Source organism: Pholcus phalangioides, unplaced genomic scaffold (genome assembly GCF_987345545.1).
Source record: "Pholcus phalangioides strain wild (caught in Gottingen) unplaced genomic scaffold, Ppha-v1.0 ptg000007l_1, whole genome shotgun sequence".
In the NCBI taxonomy this organism is placed as follows: Eukaryota; Metazoa; Arthropoda; class Arachnida; order Araneae; family Pholcidae; genus Pholcus; species Pholcus phalangioides.
The window spans coordinates 22,147,480-22,162,594 of NW_028301600.1; the positions used below are offsets into that span (position 1 = coordinate 22,147,480).

Here is a 15,115-nt window from a genome sequence, read left to right on the forward strand (position 1 = left end):
AGTACGAAAATGTTTGTCAATAAGGGAAGGAAGAGAGCACCTTCCCCAGCCACTTATATAATCTTGCAGCCTGATAACGATAACTCACGCAAAAAAAAGTTGGTTAAACCTTAGCTTATGAGCAACCGTAGAATGCGCAAGAAAGATTTTGACGGAGAAAAAAATTTAAGCATTATATCCAGAGTCCCGATAACTGTACATGAATTTTATCCCATGATAAGATGTTGGTCCGTTCAGTTCTTTGCAAAAGTGATAGCAATACATGAATGATATCATTATCAGTGATTAGAATAAGCGGCGTCGACACTGTATCTGTATTAGGCCGGGATTACATTATAAAATTTTGATCTTTTATAAAACTATAAAAATTCAACCAATAACGCATCGGTTGCATTCCAGCAAATGCAACCGGTGATCTTATGGGTTGAATTTTTCAAGTTTTATCAAAGAGCTTTTACAAAACTCTTATGGTGTAATCCCGTCCTTATATATACTGTACATATATACCTTCTACGCTCCACTTTCTCCGCATTTTCAACGGTTTAGTATAGTTTTAATGATTCGTTTTTCAAGTCAAGGTCTGAGGTACACATATCTGTACCTAACTCAAAGGACTTACTAGAGATATCGACCCAAATAAATAAACAAATTGATTAATCAATTTACAGTTTCTTTTTCAAGGACGTTTTGACATATAATAAACACAAATTATTAAAAAAAAAAATTTTTAATAGCCAGTTTTGGATCAGGTTGAATACACTTTCTCATGACTAATGTATTATAATCAAGCGATGCTATGTGCCAACAAATAATACCCATGTAAACAAATAATTATTGACAATGCAAGGTTATGGTGTCGCAGGGAATTTTTCTCTAATAGGGTTGTTAATAAATGGAATAGCTTACCCCTGGAGGTAGTAAATTGTAACACAATTGACACGTTTAAAAAGAAATACGATAAACATGTTGGGGTAACTCGAGAAGCTATCCATTCTTAGAATAAGACAACCATAAGTATTCTTTATGGGCGTTGTATAATATTTTATCATGTGTATATATTGTTTATAATTTGTGTTAATTACATTTTTAATTGGGTTGCTGTATTTTTGAAATATATGACATCCATATTTTTATGGGCATCTTTTTATCAGCCACCTCGTTGGGCATTTTGCCTGTCGTGGCGTTGTTTTTGTGTTTGTATTTAAATCCTCTGAAACTAAAATATGAAAATTCATGGGCGATCCTCGATCTTTATTTACGATTAAATTAATATTTATGTAAATTTAAAAAAATGAGAAGTCAATTCACCTGTAAAATCTTCTTTTCTGCGCTAATGTCTATTATCAGGAGAAGCCGAAAACAAAGACGTTTGTGAGTCATTCAACATTTAAAATTATTGTTTTAGAAACAATAAATTATTTTTATTACACAATTACCAAAGATCTCTTTTCGCGGTTCGATTTGTCTTTTATTTTTTATTGGATTTTGGCAAGAATATTAAAATGCATATGTTCTTAAAAGATTTTTTCTCATTACAAGTTTTAATAAGAAAGCTAACCTTGTGCGTGAAACCGTGAGAAAACTTGTAATCGGCTATAAAAAGTGTTGACTTACGCAACATTATTGCTAAAACGAAGATGAAATCATAATAACTGAGTAAATTTAAAAATATAGTTGATTTGATGTTGGATTGAATACCATCTTCACATTATTCACACCAAAACTGACTATTAAATTTTTTTTTCTGATGTGAATACGTCTTTTAAAACCATCTGACGATACTGGGAACATTAGCGAAAAGTTGCGCGATGAAATACTTTAACGTTCATATATCAGGAAGTACCCAACGCAAGTCTAAAGCAATGGTATTGTCACACAATATATACACAATATATATCAATTGTATATGCACATTGCAAAGGTGCATTCAATGGTATCTCACTCTGGTTTCAATATCTTTCCCTGTCTGGGAACCAGGCCCGTTCTCCTGATTCGTAAAAAATTGTTTTACGCTATATCTCAAAAAGTACGCAAAGCAGGTCAAAATCAATAGAGGACATTGGTAGCGTTTGTTAGCTATTCCATGGACAAAGCCAATCATAATGACATAATTTCATTATGTGTCAGTACCTACCACGTGATTCAAGGCATAAAAAACGCATTCACGTCAAAATTTGCAACCGTATCTATGGCACTGCCTACTCCATTTTTTTTTATAGATTTCTGTGATCAAAATGATTTCTTCATTCAAAATGACCTTTAAAAAGAAAAGTTAATTAATTAATTTGGGTCCATAGCTTTACTATGACCATTTGAGTTATGTATATATTGATGAATTACAGAGAATATTTAAATTACAGAGTATATATTAATGCAGAAATATCTTGAGAATACAAAAAAAAACTCGGGGGGGGGGGTTGTGGATAGAAATGCGATTAAAAATCAATTCCGAAAAAAAATGTTCCTTTATCTTCACTCATTTTTAACGTTTTTTTAAATGGTTTTTAATGATTATTTTTTCAAGTTAAGACCTGACTTAGGTACGCACATGTGTACCTAAATCAAATCATACTTATAAAAATATTGCCACAAGTTAATCAATTGCAAGATATACAGAAAACTGGATGTTGTGAAGATATTTGAGATGTTGATTTTTTAAGGAAGGAAAAAACTCATCGTTGCCTTTACCGGGAGTCGAACCCGTGTCCGTCGATTGCCGGACGAGTGCTCTGACCACTAAGCTACAGAGAAGACAGTGATTTCCTTCGCTAGAGCGTATATATGCCAAACGGAACCGTGCAATGTACCGTGACACGATCAGCTAATAGCTCATGGACGACAAGCCACCAGATGGCTATACCTATCTCATCTGTAGTGGTTAGAGCGCTCGTCCGGCAATCGAGGGACCCGCGTTCGACTCCCGGTCGAAGCAGAGATGAGTTTTTCCTACCTTAAAAAAAATCAACATCTCAAATAATAAATATCTTCACAACACACACACACACATCCACTTTTCTGTATATCTTGCATTAACAAGTGGAGAGCGACATCATGTCATAATTGATTAATTTTACTTTTTGAAGGGGATTTTACATGCAATAAATATATAAATATTAATCAAAAAAATTATTTAATAGTTAGTTTTGGATCAAGTGGGAAGAAGTTACACAGCCTGCCTGAGGATTAGGAACAGAGAGAAGAAAACAATCATCCACTGAATTTTTTTTTTTGGTTGCAGTTTTTGGACACACACTAAAAAAAAAGTTCTCAAATAAAATATCTTCTCTAAATTATGTTAAGAATCATTTACCTTACGCTATAAGCATTATGAATAAGATACACTGTACTGACCGTATGATTAGGATGATATCTTCCCCGTAAGTCAGACAAAAGCAAAATGGATTAAAAAGAGAACTAATAATACAAAATGAACTATCTTACTTTAAACAACATAATTTTCTGTCTTTTCCTTTCTCTCCACATTCATTTTTTTAAAAATGAGATTATCACATATTCCCAAGAGATCTTTACAGGGAATATGTTAGTGTTAGGAGGCATCCACGCCCGAACCGGGATTCGAACCCAGACCTGCACAGTCACAGGCTAGTTCTCTAACCACTCGACGGCCAGGCGACAGGCGATTGTTGTATAATAGTGTCTTTATGACAACCATTACACAACAATCAAGTGCAATTAACTTCTAGAAGATACATCCCATTTGTCTTGCTATTGTCTTTTATTTTCAAGTGTAACAAGATACTACGTTCTTAGAAGCGTCTCCCACACGAGTCTCGCTATACAATCTTATTAGTATAATACTCGCTATAGTCTTATCGAATATTATTTCACTTTCTTGATTATCCAATTTCCAAAATTTAATGAGTTTTTTCCCACTAAAATTTTAGAAATAACGTTCGTTACGTTTTATTTATTTATTTTGAAAAACACTTAATTAGTTTCCTTTGTATTTCACAATTTTCCGGTTGATAACACTACCGCTGCGGAATCTCGTTTACGACGTTGGCTTTCATTAAAACTGCCTGCAAGCATTTTCAAATAATTACGCCATTGTATCGGATAATATACATATCGAGACAACATGCTGTCATGTAATATTAGTGACTCTAATTCACTCTTGTAGTATGTCGAAATTATGACTTTTTATTTTTTTGTTCGTCATAGAGCTGTAAGGAGTATTTATCATTTCCTTCTTTGGTTTAGCTTTGTACAAGTAATAGCGGGATGCATCATAGTACTAATTGCTTCAAGTCAACCGCTAATTTGTCTGGGATTTAACGTACTTGCACGTTTATCCTAATTAAATTTAGCGCACTTTCTCTCGCAGTGAAATTAGCAAAGATTTGAACATTATTTAGAAATCGCCTGAAGGATATATTAATGAGGTGTCTGAATACGTGAAAGACTTTTGAAATGTTAAGTTCCCGCCTAAGCTGGAATGACTAAAGAGAGGACGTACTAGAAATTTCCCAATCAACCACTTGACCTGGGGGTTTTAGAAAACTTCTATCGCTTAAGTTAATAAACGATTACCCTTGTTAAGTCCGTGAACCACCAGATTATACCGACGGTTGAATTGTAGAAATGGTAAATGATATGGAAATTCGGCGAACTCTCGTCAACTTTCTGACGTTCGTTCTACTAAGACTCATCCTCTTATATTATGTTGCTAATTTTACACCTTCCATCCAAAAGAACTTCAACATTTCAAATGGGTATTTATTTCATTAAGAAGTGCCTCATACCTCTTATTTAACATAGTAAAAAACTATGTTTTAATAGAAATATCATTAAAAATACTAATTACATATATATCTGTTGGAAACGATGGTTCGTAAGCGTCGACACAATGACTTTTGGAGCGTTTACTTTAGTATTACCTTGGTTCCTAACAATGAGTTTCAGACATGCATATATATATATATATATGACTTACAATGTTTTGTCACTTCTCTGTCGGGAAAACCCGGACAGCGCCAGGTATTATAGCTAGATTTAAATAAGTTTGAGTAAAGAAATCTCAATCTTTGCTTCATTTCATGAACTGAACAGTTTTTCCTTTATTTTGAATAAATTTTCATTCAATTACATAGGTGCAAGCTGTTTTTAATGCATTTTTTCTCAATTGGCAAAACACTAAGCATAAAAGATATATGTGTAAAACTTTGTACCCTAGCATAGGATAGCGTATACAATTAAAAGTATGTGTAAAAAATATGAATTAAATCAATGGTTAAATAGTATTTTTAATGATATATTTATACTAGAGCATAGTTTTTCACCATGTCAAAAGGTATGAGATCCCTATTATGACGTCAGATTTCTTTTAAAGTGGCATGTTTTGATTATATAAGTTGTTTTTTTCACTCATATTAGCTAATTATTTCATTATGGATTTATTATGATGGATTTCTGGTGTTTTGGGCAAGAGATTATGTTTCGCTGACGGCTGACATATACAGGGTGTTTCTGAAAGGAATCTCTAACTTTGAAATGACATAACCTGCAAACAGCGATGATGATGATGAAAAATGCAGAAAGATGAAAAAAGTTGAAAAAATACTCATTTAATGGGCAGGCCTGTAATTTGAAATACGCTAATTTGTGAAGTTAATTAAACTTTGGTGCCATAGTCTTATAATCCTTTCGGACACAGTGCTAACAAACGTAAGGGTTGATTTTTCGCCTTGCAGATATGCTTCTTTAACAACAGGGAGTTCCGTCTTGACTTCAATCCTTGAAATCAGAAATGAATGAATTCTGAGGCAAAAAAAAATAGTAGCATGAAAAAGCAAATGCGTTTGTGTACATGATGGGTAATGAAAGGGGCTTTTCCAGTGAATTGTATCGCCCTTCTGAAAAATGGGTCAAATCACAATGTGATGAATTCGAAATGGTCGCATTGCCTAACAAGGGCATGGCAAAAGTGAAGAGTGAGGTTTAAAGCCACTTTCCTTCAATGGTGCGCATGCCTCACAGATAAACTGTTCAAGCTGATGCAGCGTTTGGGGGCTCTTGCTGTAAACAATTACCTCGGAATGGTCTTACAAAAGGAAGTCATGAAATAAAACGGCTGTTGCACCACCTGTTAGTTAAAGTTGTAATTTGTTTTCTGCAAACCGGTGTACTTAAAATTCCAGACTTGTTCATCAAACGCACTACTTGTCTCATGTTTCTATCTGTCACACTTTTCAAGTTATGCCATTCCAAAATTTGGGAATCTTTTCTGAAACACCCCGTACCTGCTCCCCCTCCATAATTCTACAATGATGATAGGTATCACTTTAAGACATCAATAATCACGACCACTTTTGCAGCTTCTTAAAAGTTTCCAGTGAGCTTCTCAAAAGCCCAAATTGAATTATAACAGAGTTTTTTTCCTCTCTCGTTATAGCTATTTTCAAGTGGGTTGACATCATAAAAAAAAGTTTCTAAAAATATATGTCATCAATAACTTTAGTTCACCAGTTATTCAAAAAAAAACAAAAAAAAAATGTATTGAATGTCGTTAGAATGAAAATTTTGTTTCTGTGTGAACTATTATCCCATTCCGCCCCGCTGTTACTCATGAAGACACAATATCTCAAACGAAAAATTCAAAAGATATTGGAATTTCAAAAAAGTTATCATAGAAGTTGAAAATAGGTAGAGAGAGGGGGGAAAAAGGAAGGAAAGAAACATTTTCTCTGTATAATAATGTATTATGTATACCGAGTGACATAAGCCTCCGCGAGATTCTTATACCAAAGAATGGAGAAAGAACGTCTTGAAGATTTGAATAATGTCCGGCACACGCGCTAGTTGATAATGTCTTCTTCGTCTTTTATGCTGAAATTTACGCATTATTGATTTTGTGCGATCCGCGTTTGCGATCCTTTCGACCTGAGATTTATATAAAGAAACTGAGATTTTGCGCTGGAATCATCCACTTCTGTGCTTTCTTCTTCTTATTATTCTTCACCGAAGCCTTATTTTCTCGTATATTTCACTGGACTTGCATTTCTTTTCTTCAACTTCTTTTCTTATGAAATATTTTCACAAAAAAAAAAAATTGCCCACGTGTCAGGATTTTCCTTTACTCTTTAAAGGAGTCCATTTTGTCCCGAGATTTCAAAAGAATCATTTTCGAAATTTTTTTTATATATTTTATTTTACCTGAAAAGTAATTTTTTCACTTTTTTTTTTTGACGGAGTATTTCTAGTTCAATGGAAAATATTCGCTTTTATTCTTTTTTTTTTTTTTTCACGCGAAATTTTCGGAGGAACAAAAGATATTTTGCTCTTCGAATTCAATGCTTCCCAGTTCTTCATTTTATCAGATATTTGGATTAAATGAAAATATGTAAGATAGTTAATAAGCTATTTTCTGAATTTTGAAATCAATTTTTAGTTACACAATCTTTGACTGAAATTGAGAATTTTAATTATATGGTAGACGCTCGTTACAAATACAAACGCAAAAGCCACAACAAGCGAATTTCCCAACGAGGTGGCTGAAAAAAGTTGGCAATAAAAAATATGTATGTCAAGAATAACCAAAATGCAGCAATTCAATATAAAAGCATATATCGCGGAAAAAAACAACTAATAATTAATACTATACAGGGTGTTCTGTAAGTCCTAATTTTGCCTGTATCTCATCAACAGTTAGTCGTACAAAAGTATGACTCTAATTAACAAAAATGCTCAAAATGTGTTCAAGATTAACTCTGTACCAGCTAGGAGAGTGAAAATATTGTGTATGATATATAAAATAGCAAGGGGGCGGATTAAAAAATTAGATTTTTTATTTGATGACACTGTATTTTCACTCTCGAAGCTGGTACAAGATAATTTTTGAACACATTTTTGGCCAGCATTTTTTAAATTATAACCATACCTCTACAAATACAAATACAACACCACAACAGGCAAAATGCCCAGTGAGGTGGCTGAGAAAAAGATGCCCATAACAAATATGGATATCATATATTTGGCCATTTATACATATATGAGGCCAATGGGTATATGGATGTCTTACAGGACACCTTGTATAATACACTGCCGATAAAAAAGATTATAGTTGTCTTATCAAAGTATGGATAGCTTCTCGATTTATCCCACTATGTTTATCATACTCCTTTTTATACGCGTCAAAGTTCCCACATCGTTCCACGTAAACGGACGTTGTATTGAGAGGTAGTTATATCGAAAATTTACGAAATAAATTGTAAATAGGGGTACATTTAGAGCATATGATACCGCTCGTTATAATGCAATGGACGCAATAACACCTGGTCGTTATAACGAGCATCAACTGAATATATACTGTATATTTTTTCATTTTAATCGTTTAACTTGAGTCATGTCATTCCAGTGATTGCCACACACCATAGCTTTATCATGGTCATCTTTCGTTGCCAGTGTCTACCAACTAAAATGAGGGACTTTGAATTTGATCGTTCATTCGGATGCCAATGGGTCACAGCTAATACTGTAGAGATCACAGACATTTACCAAACGGCAAGTTTCCGAAAAGGTCTTAATGTATTTATTTTCACATCATGCCATAAACCTGAAGTGATAGTAATACGTCACCGGAAGCAATAAGATGTTCTTTTTCAAATAAAAAAAATTACAATATGTCACGTAACTTTGCATATTATCTGTGGTACATAAATTATGTTTGAAAAACGCGGAGGAGATTCAATGATCCGTTCATGCCTGAGAAACCTCTGATTATATTTGCGGAACTCGTGTCTTCTGCCGTATGTTGTTGCACACAAACAGGCATATTTGTAGTGAGAAGAGAGATTAATGGTCGGCATGTTGATGTTCTTAACATCGCGCGGAGATGTGCTGCATTCACAATTTACGAGACTTTCGACAGAGCTTTTGCGCACAGAAAGCGAATTTTTCGATAAAGCAGGACAGGCATTAGTATTCATGTGCTGTCTCTTATCTTTATGCCGATGGAGAGGTAATTTCGCGTCACCAGCATTCGTGTATGTGTGAGTGGATAGAAGAACAAGACACTTCTCAAGAAAAAAACTTGTGTAGAAAACCTCTCTCTCTGTCTCTTTCTATCTCCGAAAGAAGTGCAAGGCTTTGCGGTCTCAAGCAGTAACGTTCACCAATATGGCTTTAGACTGCACTATATTTTTCTTGAAGGTAGTTCAGCTTTTCTATCCAAAAGTTAAATGCAAATGGCATCCCATAAAGTGATCTTTCCTCTTCTCGCTTTCTATTTTCTTTTTCACTTCGATGTTTTCCTTTTTAGGTTCAAACGAAAGCACTCGCCGGATTTTCCATCGATTCGACCATCATTTCTTTGCGGGTCTTCTTTATGACCAACCCCTTACATGCAGATTTCTCTCAAACTTTTTATGCCTTCACTCGACCATATTTTTATGTATTTTAAAGCGCAAAGACAACAAGGAATGACTTACCTTCCTTTTTTTTAACGAATTTTTATCGGAACTCATTTTCATTTGAATTACTAAAAGGGGTCTTGTGTTGAGATATTATAGATAAAAAAAGCACATACTACTTGAATATGGATGGAAATCATTATACTGTAATCTACTATAAATCCACAATCGATAGCCGCTGTGGAATAAAACGTTGATCTATTCAATGCTCTTGGGGTAAGATCGAGAGTTTGTGACCAGACTCACAAACCGATAAGCGAAATTTTAATGGAAAATTCTCAGTCTATGCATTCATCGTCCGCCATTTAAAATGCAGGGTGGTTATGCACGTATATCTTAACTTTTAAACCGTTGACCATAGAAACATATTTCCAGTTAGGAAATGTATTCAAATATCCGGTGCGCTCTCCGACTGCTAAGAGGTGTAAGAATGGCCAACTTTTCTGGGCGGTTCATTTTTATGGATGAGAATGTCGTACCATCATAGGGCTCATGATGGTCGACGGTTATTAGCTCAAAAGTGGAGATATTTGCAGGATGAAGTGAACATCTAGATCTCCAAAAATAAATGGTATTGGACTTGTGTCTGGGATGCTTTTGTAGGATGCTTGCAGCTCGTCATGCCCTTTTCAGAACCATCTAGGAAGTAAAAATAGCATTGCTACTACTACTACTACTAAACCACACATATTCCTCGTCCATATTACTCTGTGGAACTTCTAACGAATTGGAACATGTTGGAATGTGCGTGTACGTGTATAGTGAACCAAACGTGAAGTTTGTTTCTATGCATTGCTTGTTATATGCGTAGTGCCACCATCTGCCATCACTTGCACAGCATTGCTTTAGGAGTGGGACCGACTGCGCCAGAAATTCATCAACTGCCTTGTTTCCAAGATGACGTTAAGCTGTGAGAGAAAGTCCTACCTCATATAGTGAAATTATGTAAATTTTGGACATTCCTGAGCTGATTAGTCTTCCCACTAGTCTATGTTATCGAATTTTTTTGTCTTACATATTTGTGTATCCTTACTAAATTTCATTAAAATATGTCCATTAGTTTATCAGAAATTCAACAAAATGCAAAAATTGTTTTGTGTACACCAGTGTACTATCAACGCTCTAAAAGTTGGAGGGTGTATAAGGAATCTACACCATGTATAACGTACAATTTTCTCCAACAAAAACGACATTTCATGACTAAACCTTTCCAGCAAGTCCTTGTTTGAACACGAGATGAGAATACACGGTTCCCAATTCATTTCGTTCCGTCAAAGTTTTCATCAATATCATGTTTATGACATTAATTACATAGGTCTTGAACTTACAAACACGCAATACTTCGATTCCGTAAATAACATTATTTCGTTTTCCCCTTACAAGCTGTTTGTTGTCAATACTATATATTTGGTACTACCTAGATCTTGACGATGGAAGTATACCGATAAGAATCATAATTACTTCTTATACAAACTGGTTGCTACTCTAATGGAAACTCGGTATGGGTGAATTCATTCGGAGAGATTAAGGAAAGAAATATTTTTCGAGCAAAACTTTCGCAATTTAAAGCTTTTCTTCTCCAGAAAAGTCCCAGTTTCAATTTCGTCTCACTTGCACAAGATACAAATTCGGTAGAAGTTGCACTTAATTAAATTGGACACACGCGGCGTGGTTCTGGATTCACCAATTCAATATCTCTATCAATTAAAAATCAATTAAATGAGTATCGCGAAACGGAATTCTTCGCCATCACGATGCTCCAAGGAATGGATAAGTGCCTTTACGTCTCTTCTCTTCCATCTTTCTTTCTTATTTTATCTTATTTCCAGACTCTCTTAGGATTTCTATTCCGTATTTTCCATTTGATGTGCCAACCAACTGGTTTTTTTTCCTCCGAATGCTTTTAATGAAGTCCATCTCCCATTTTGTACTTCAAGCTCTTCCTACACAGTCACTTTTTCTATCCTGAGAAATATCCTTTAACCCTTTATTTGGCAACCTTTCTCTCAAACAGCACCATGCTTTTCTCATATTTTTCAAGTAAACGCATTCTATATTTTGAGCCCGCTACGGCATTGATGCTTCTAAGCAGCTACTGAACATTCGATTTTTACTTGTGAGATTCATGAAGTTTTTATGGTATCCAGCAGGATTGCTCGAAGGTGCACAACTGCACATGTCTCCTATTTCTTGCCAAACAAGCACGATTTTTGACGCTTGCGTTTTGAAGGGAAATGCTATGTGTTGCGGAGACATATTGCCGTGCATTCTTTAATAATGATAGAAAAGTAAGTTGAGTGGTAAAGAATAAATGGAATTTTTAAACCATTCAAATTTCTGCAATTTAGATAAATACAGTGTGCTCCCTGAAATGCAACATCACATATTCTTTTTAATATTGGCAATTTTTTTTGACATATAATAGCATTCGGGGTACCTCATTTGCTTAATATAGCCCCCCAAAAAAATTTTTCAGGATATTTCAGTGCTTTAACAATTCGCTCGCTTTAACTATTTTTGGAAAAATTTAATGATATCCCTTATTTAAGGATCGCAATTTCCTGCATTCACATTTCCTCTACTAAAATTGACATTCAGCTAAAATTGAATACATCAAGACGACAGGGCCATCCTTATTAGACGCGGGACCCGGTGGGAAAATAATAGCGGGTCCAGAGGTGATAATTTCGAGTCTCTTTGACCCCGAGTTTTATGTATTGTATGGGAGAGGTGAATCGAAAATTTAGAAAATGAAAATCATGAAAATTCAAAATAAATGCAACAAATAATTCCAGCGTCCGTTAAAAAATTCAGAAGAAATGAAAAAATATTTACAGCACCCATGAAAATTATTTAGAATAAATGAAAAGAATTATTCTAGAAAAACTGATGAAAATTCAGAATTCCAAAAATTATGAAAGTTCAGAAAATTCCATAATTATTCCTTTCTTGATGAAAATGCAGAATTCCGGGATTATTTATTAAATGCAGAGTTCCAGAATTAGTCCTTCATGGACAAAAATGCAAAATTTCAGAATTATTCCTTTACGGATAAAAAGGCAGAATTTCAGAGTTATTTCTTTCTAGGTGAAAATGTAGAATTGTAGAATTATTTATTTCTAGGTAGGAATGCAGAATTCCAGAATTTATGAAAGGTTACTATAAGTGCGGGGCCTGTGCGACCGCAGACCTGTAAGGATAGTTCTGTAGGACGATACACAGATTCTTTTTCTTCGACAGAGTAGATAATCACGAATAAAGAATACGCGTGAAGGGATTGTCTTTTATCTTCAACGACACAAACAATTATTCATTTCATCAGATTGTACACCCCCGTGAATTTAAACTTATTTAGTACCATCAACATTTTATATGCATGGTACTCTTAACACTTCACTGTTATGCGGACGGTATTCAATGAATTCTAATAAGCTCACGCTCGTTTTCACTGAAGAATGTTTATTCACCGATATTCCGAATTACTTTCACTTCAACTCGTGATTCTTCAAGTGATTCTGAATTCTTCACCAGAGATTTTAACGAAAACTCCTTCAAAGTTTCGTGGAAATCTCATTATAGTTTATCGGTTTTGTGTCATGACAAAGCGCATCCGTTAATTGGAATCAAATAGATGGAATCTGAATTGTTTTGAAAAATATAACAAAAGCAATACTCTGCTTAAATGAAAAGTGTGCTTGAGAGATGAATACAAACCTGGAATTTTATTCGAGATTTGCAAAAGACAAGTTTTCCATGATTACCGGATTGAGTATACTCCAGAAAGCCTCTTTTCTCTCTTCTCGAATCCTTTCATTTCAATCATGTTAAGGGGAGAAGTTTCGTTAAACGCTTTTGGTTACAAACCAATTATTCTCTAAGAGTAAATAGAAAATTATATTCGGAAAAATAAACATGAGTTTCATATTACGGCAAATCAAAAGCAATACCACAACAACTTACAGACCTTATGGCAGTGAAATGTATTTCTGTGAGAAGATATATTCCAACCACACATTTGTGGCAGCCAAGGCTTCAGTGAGAGTTTTCGAAGCAAATAAAGAAAGAGTAAATAGATAAAATTCTATACACATATATATAACGGCTGTACTAGAAGATCGTAATGATGAAGTGGGATCCGGAAATTTCGCCCCTGACATTTCATCCCGAACATTTCACCCCTGATATTTCACCCCAGATATTTCGCCCCCGACATTTTTCTCCAGACATTTCGCCAGCTTTGACTGTATGAGTGACCGAGGGAGTGACCGACTGTGTGAGTGACCAAGTGATTGTGTGAGTGGGTGTATGTGTGACCATATAAGTGGGTGAATGACTGTATGAGTGAGTTGCTATATCAGTGTGCGAATGAGTGTGGGTGTGTGATTGACTGTACATCGACTGCATGAGTTAGTGAGTGACCGTATGAGAAAGTGAGTGTAAGTGACTTTATCTGTGAGTGAATGACCACATGAGTGACCGAGTTAGTGTGGGAGTGACCGAATGAGTAGCCAAGTGAGTGTGGAAGTGACTGTGTTGGGTGAGTGACCTTGTGGGTGACCGAATGAGTGATCGTATGAGTAAGTGTAAATGACTGTATGGTAAAATAAATGATCAAGTGATGGCTGCATGAGTGAGTGAGCGTATGAGTGACCAAGTGTTTGACCGCATGAGTTATCAAGTGAGTGCCCGTATGAGTGACCATTTCTGTGATTAAGTTAGTGACCATTTCTGTGATTAAGTTAGTGACCAAGTGTTTGACCGCATGAGTTACCAAGTGAGGGCCCGTATGAGTGACCATTTCTGTGATTAAGTTAGTGACCATTTCTGTTATTAAGTTAGTGACCACATTTTCGTGATTAAGTTAGTGACCACATTTTCGTGATTAAGTTAGTGACCGAGGGAGTTATCAAGTTAGTGAGCACACGAGTGAACACACTCACTTGGTCACCCATGTGGTCACTCATACGGTCGCCCACCCACTCACTTAGTCACTAATTTTAATTTCTATAATGTCTTGGTTTGGTTTTTTATCTTTTTAACCATGTTAAGAGGTAAGAAACACTTTAATCTTAATGGCAATGTTAGATTAAAACTATGAAGAGCTTACACTGCTCAAAATTTCTAAAAAGTATTTTCTTTCCCTATGTATTACAAATATGGAATCACGGGAAACCGTCATAACAAAAAACCAGGTTGGAATATAAATTGCATCATCTCTTCAGAAACGTACTGTAAGTAAAATATATATATTATAGGATTTTTCCCTTGCCATGAAATTCGGAAAACGGCTTCCTTTCTCAAAGTAATCGATAAGTCATTCTATTATAGTATGATTTCCAAAGGCTCACAAGGGCTTTTGAACCTTTTTGTTGCACAGCCAACACTTTTCACTAATAGGTAGAAAGGTTGACTTTGGTAAACTTTTTTGACGCACTCTAGGTGAAAGTCTCTAAAAATAGAATGATGTTAGTAGTAATATCCAGATAAGAAAGCGGAAGAAAGATCGTTATACTCATCGCGATCTACGAGAAAAATGGGAAATATTCAGCCAGACATTAATAACCACCACTAAAGTACAATCTTCAACAGCAAACAGATTATTGGGAATAATCACTCGTGAATAAATATTATAATTTCTATTTTTATTTCTTTTAAGAATTGAGATTGACGATGTGCCAAAATTTCAA

General features: G+C 34.9%; 1 protein-coding gene across 2 annotated transcripts in view; it reads right to left on the bottom strand.

Annotated features, from left to right (window-relative positions):
* The window catches only part of LOC149085063 (neuroligin-4, X-linked-like), a 300,822-nt gene that overhangs the window by 150,849 nt on the left and 134,858 nt on the right, over positions 1 to 15,115 (bottom strand). The window lies entirely within an intron of this gene.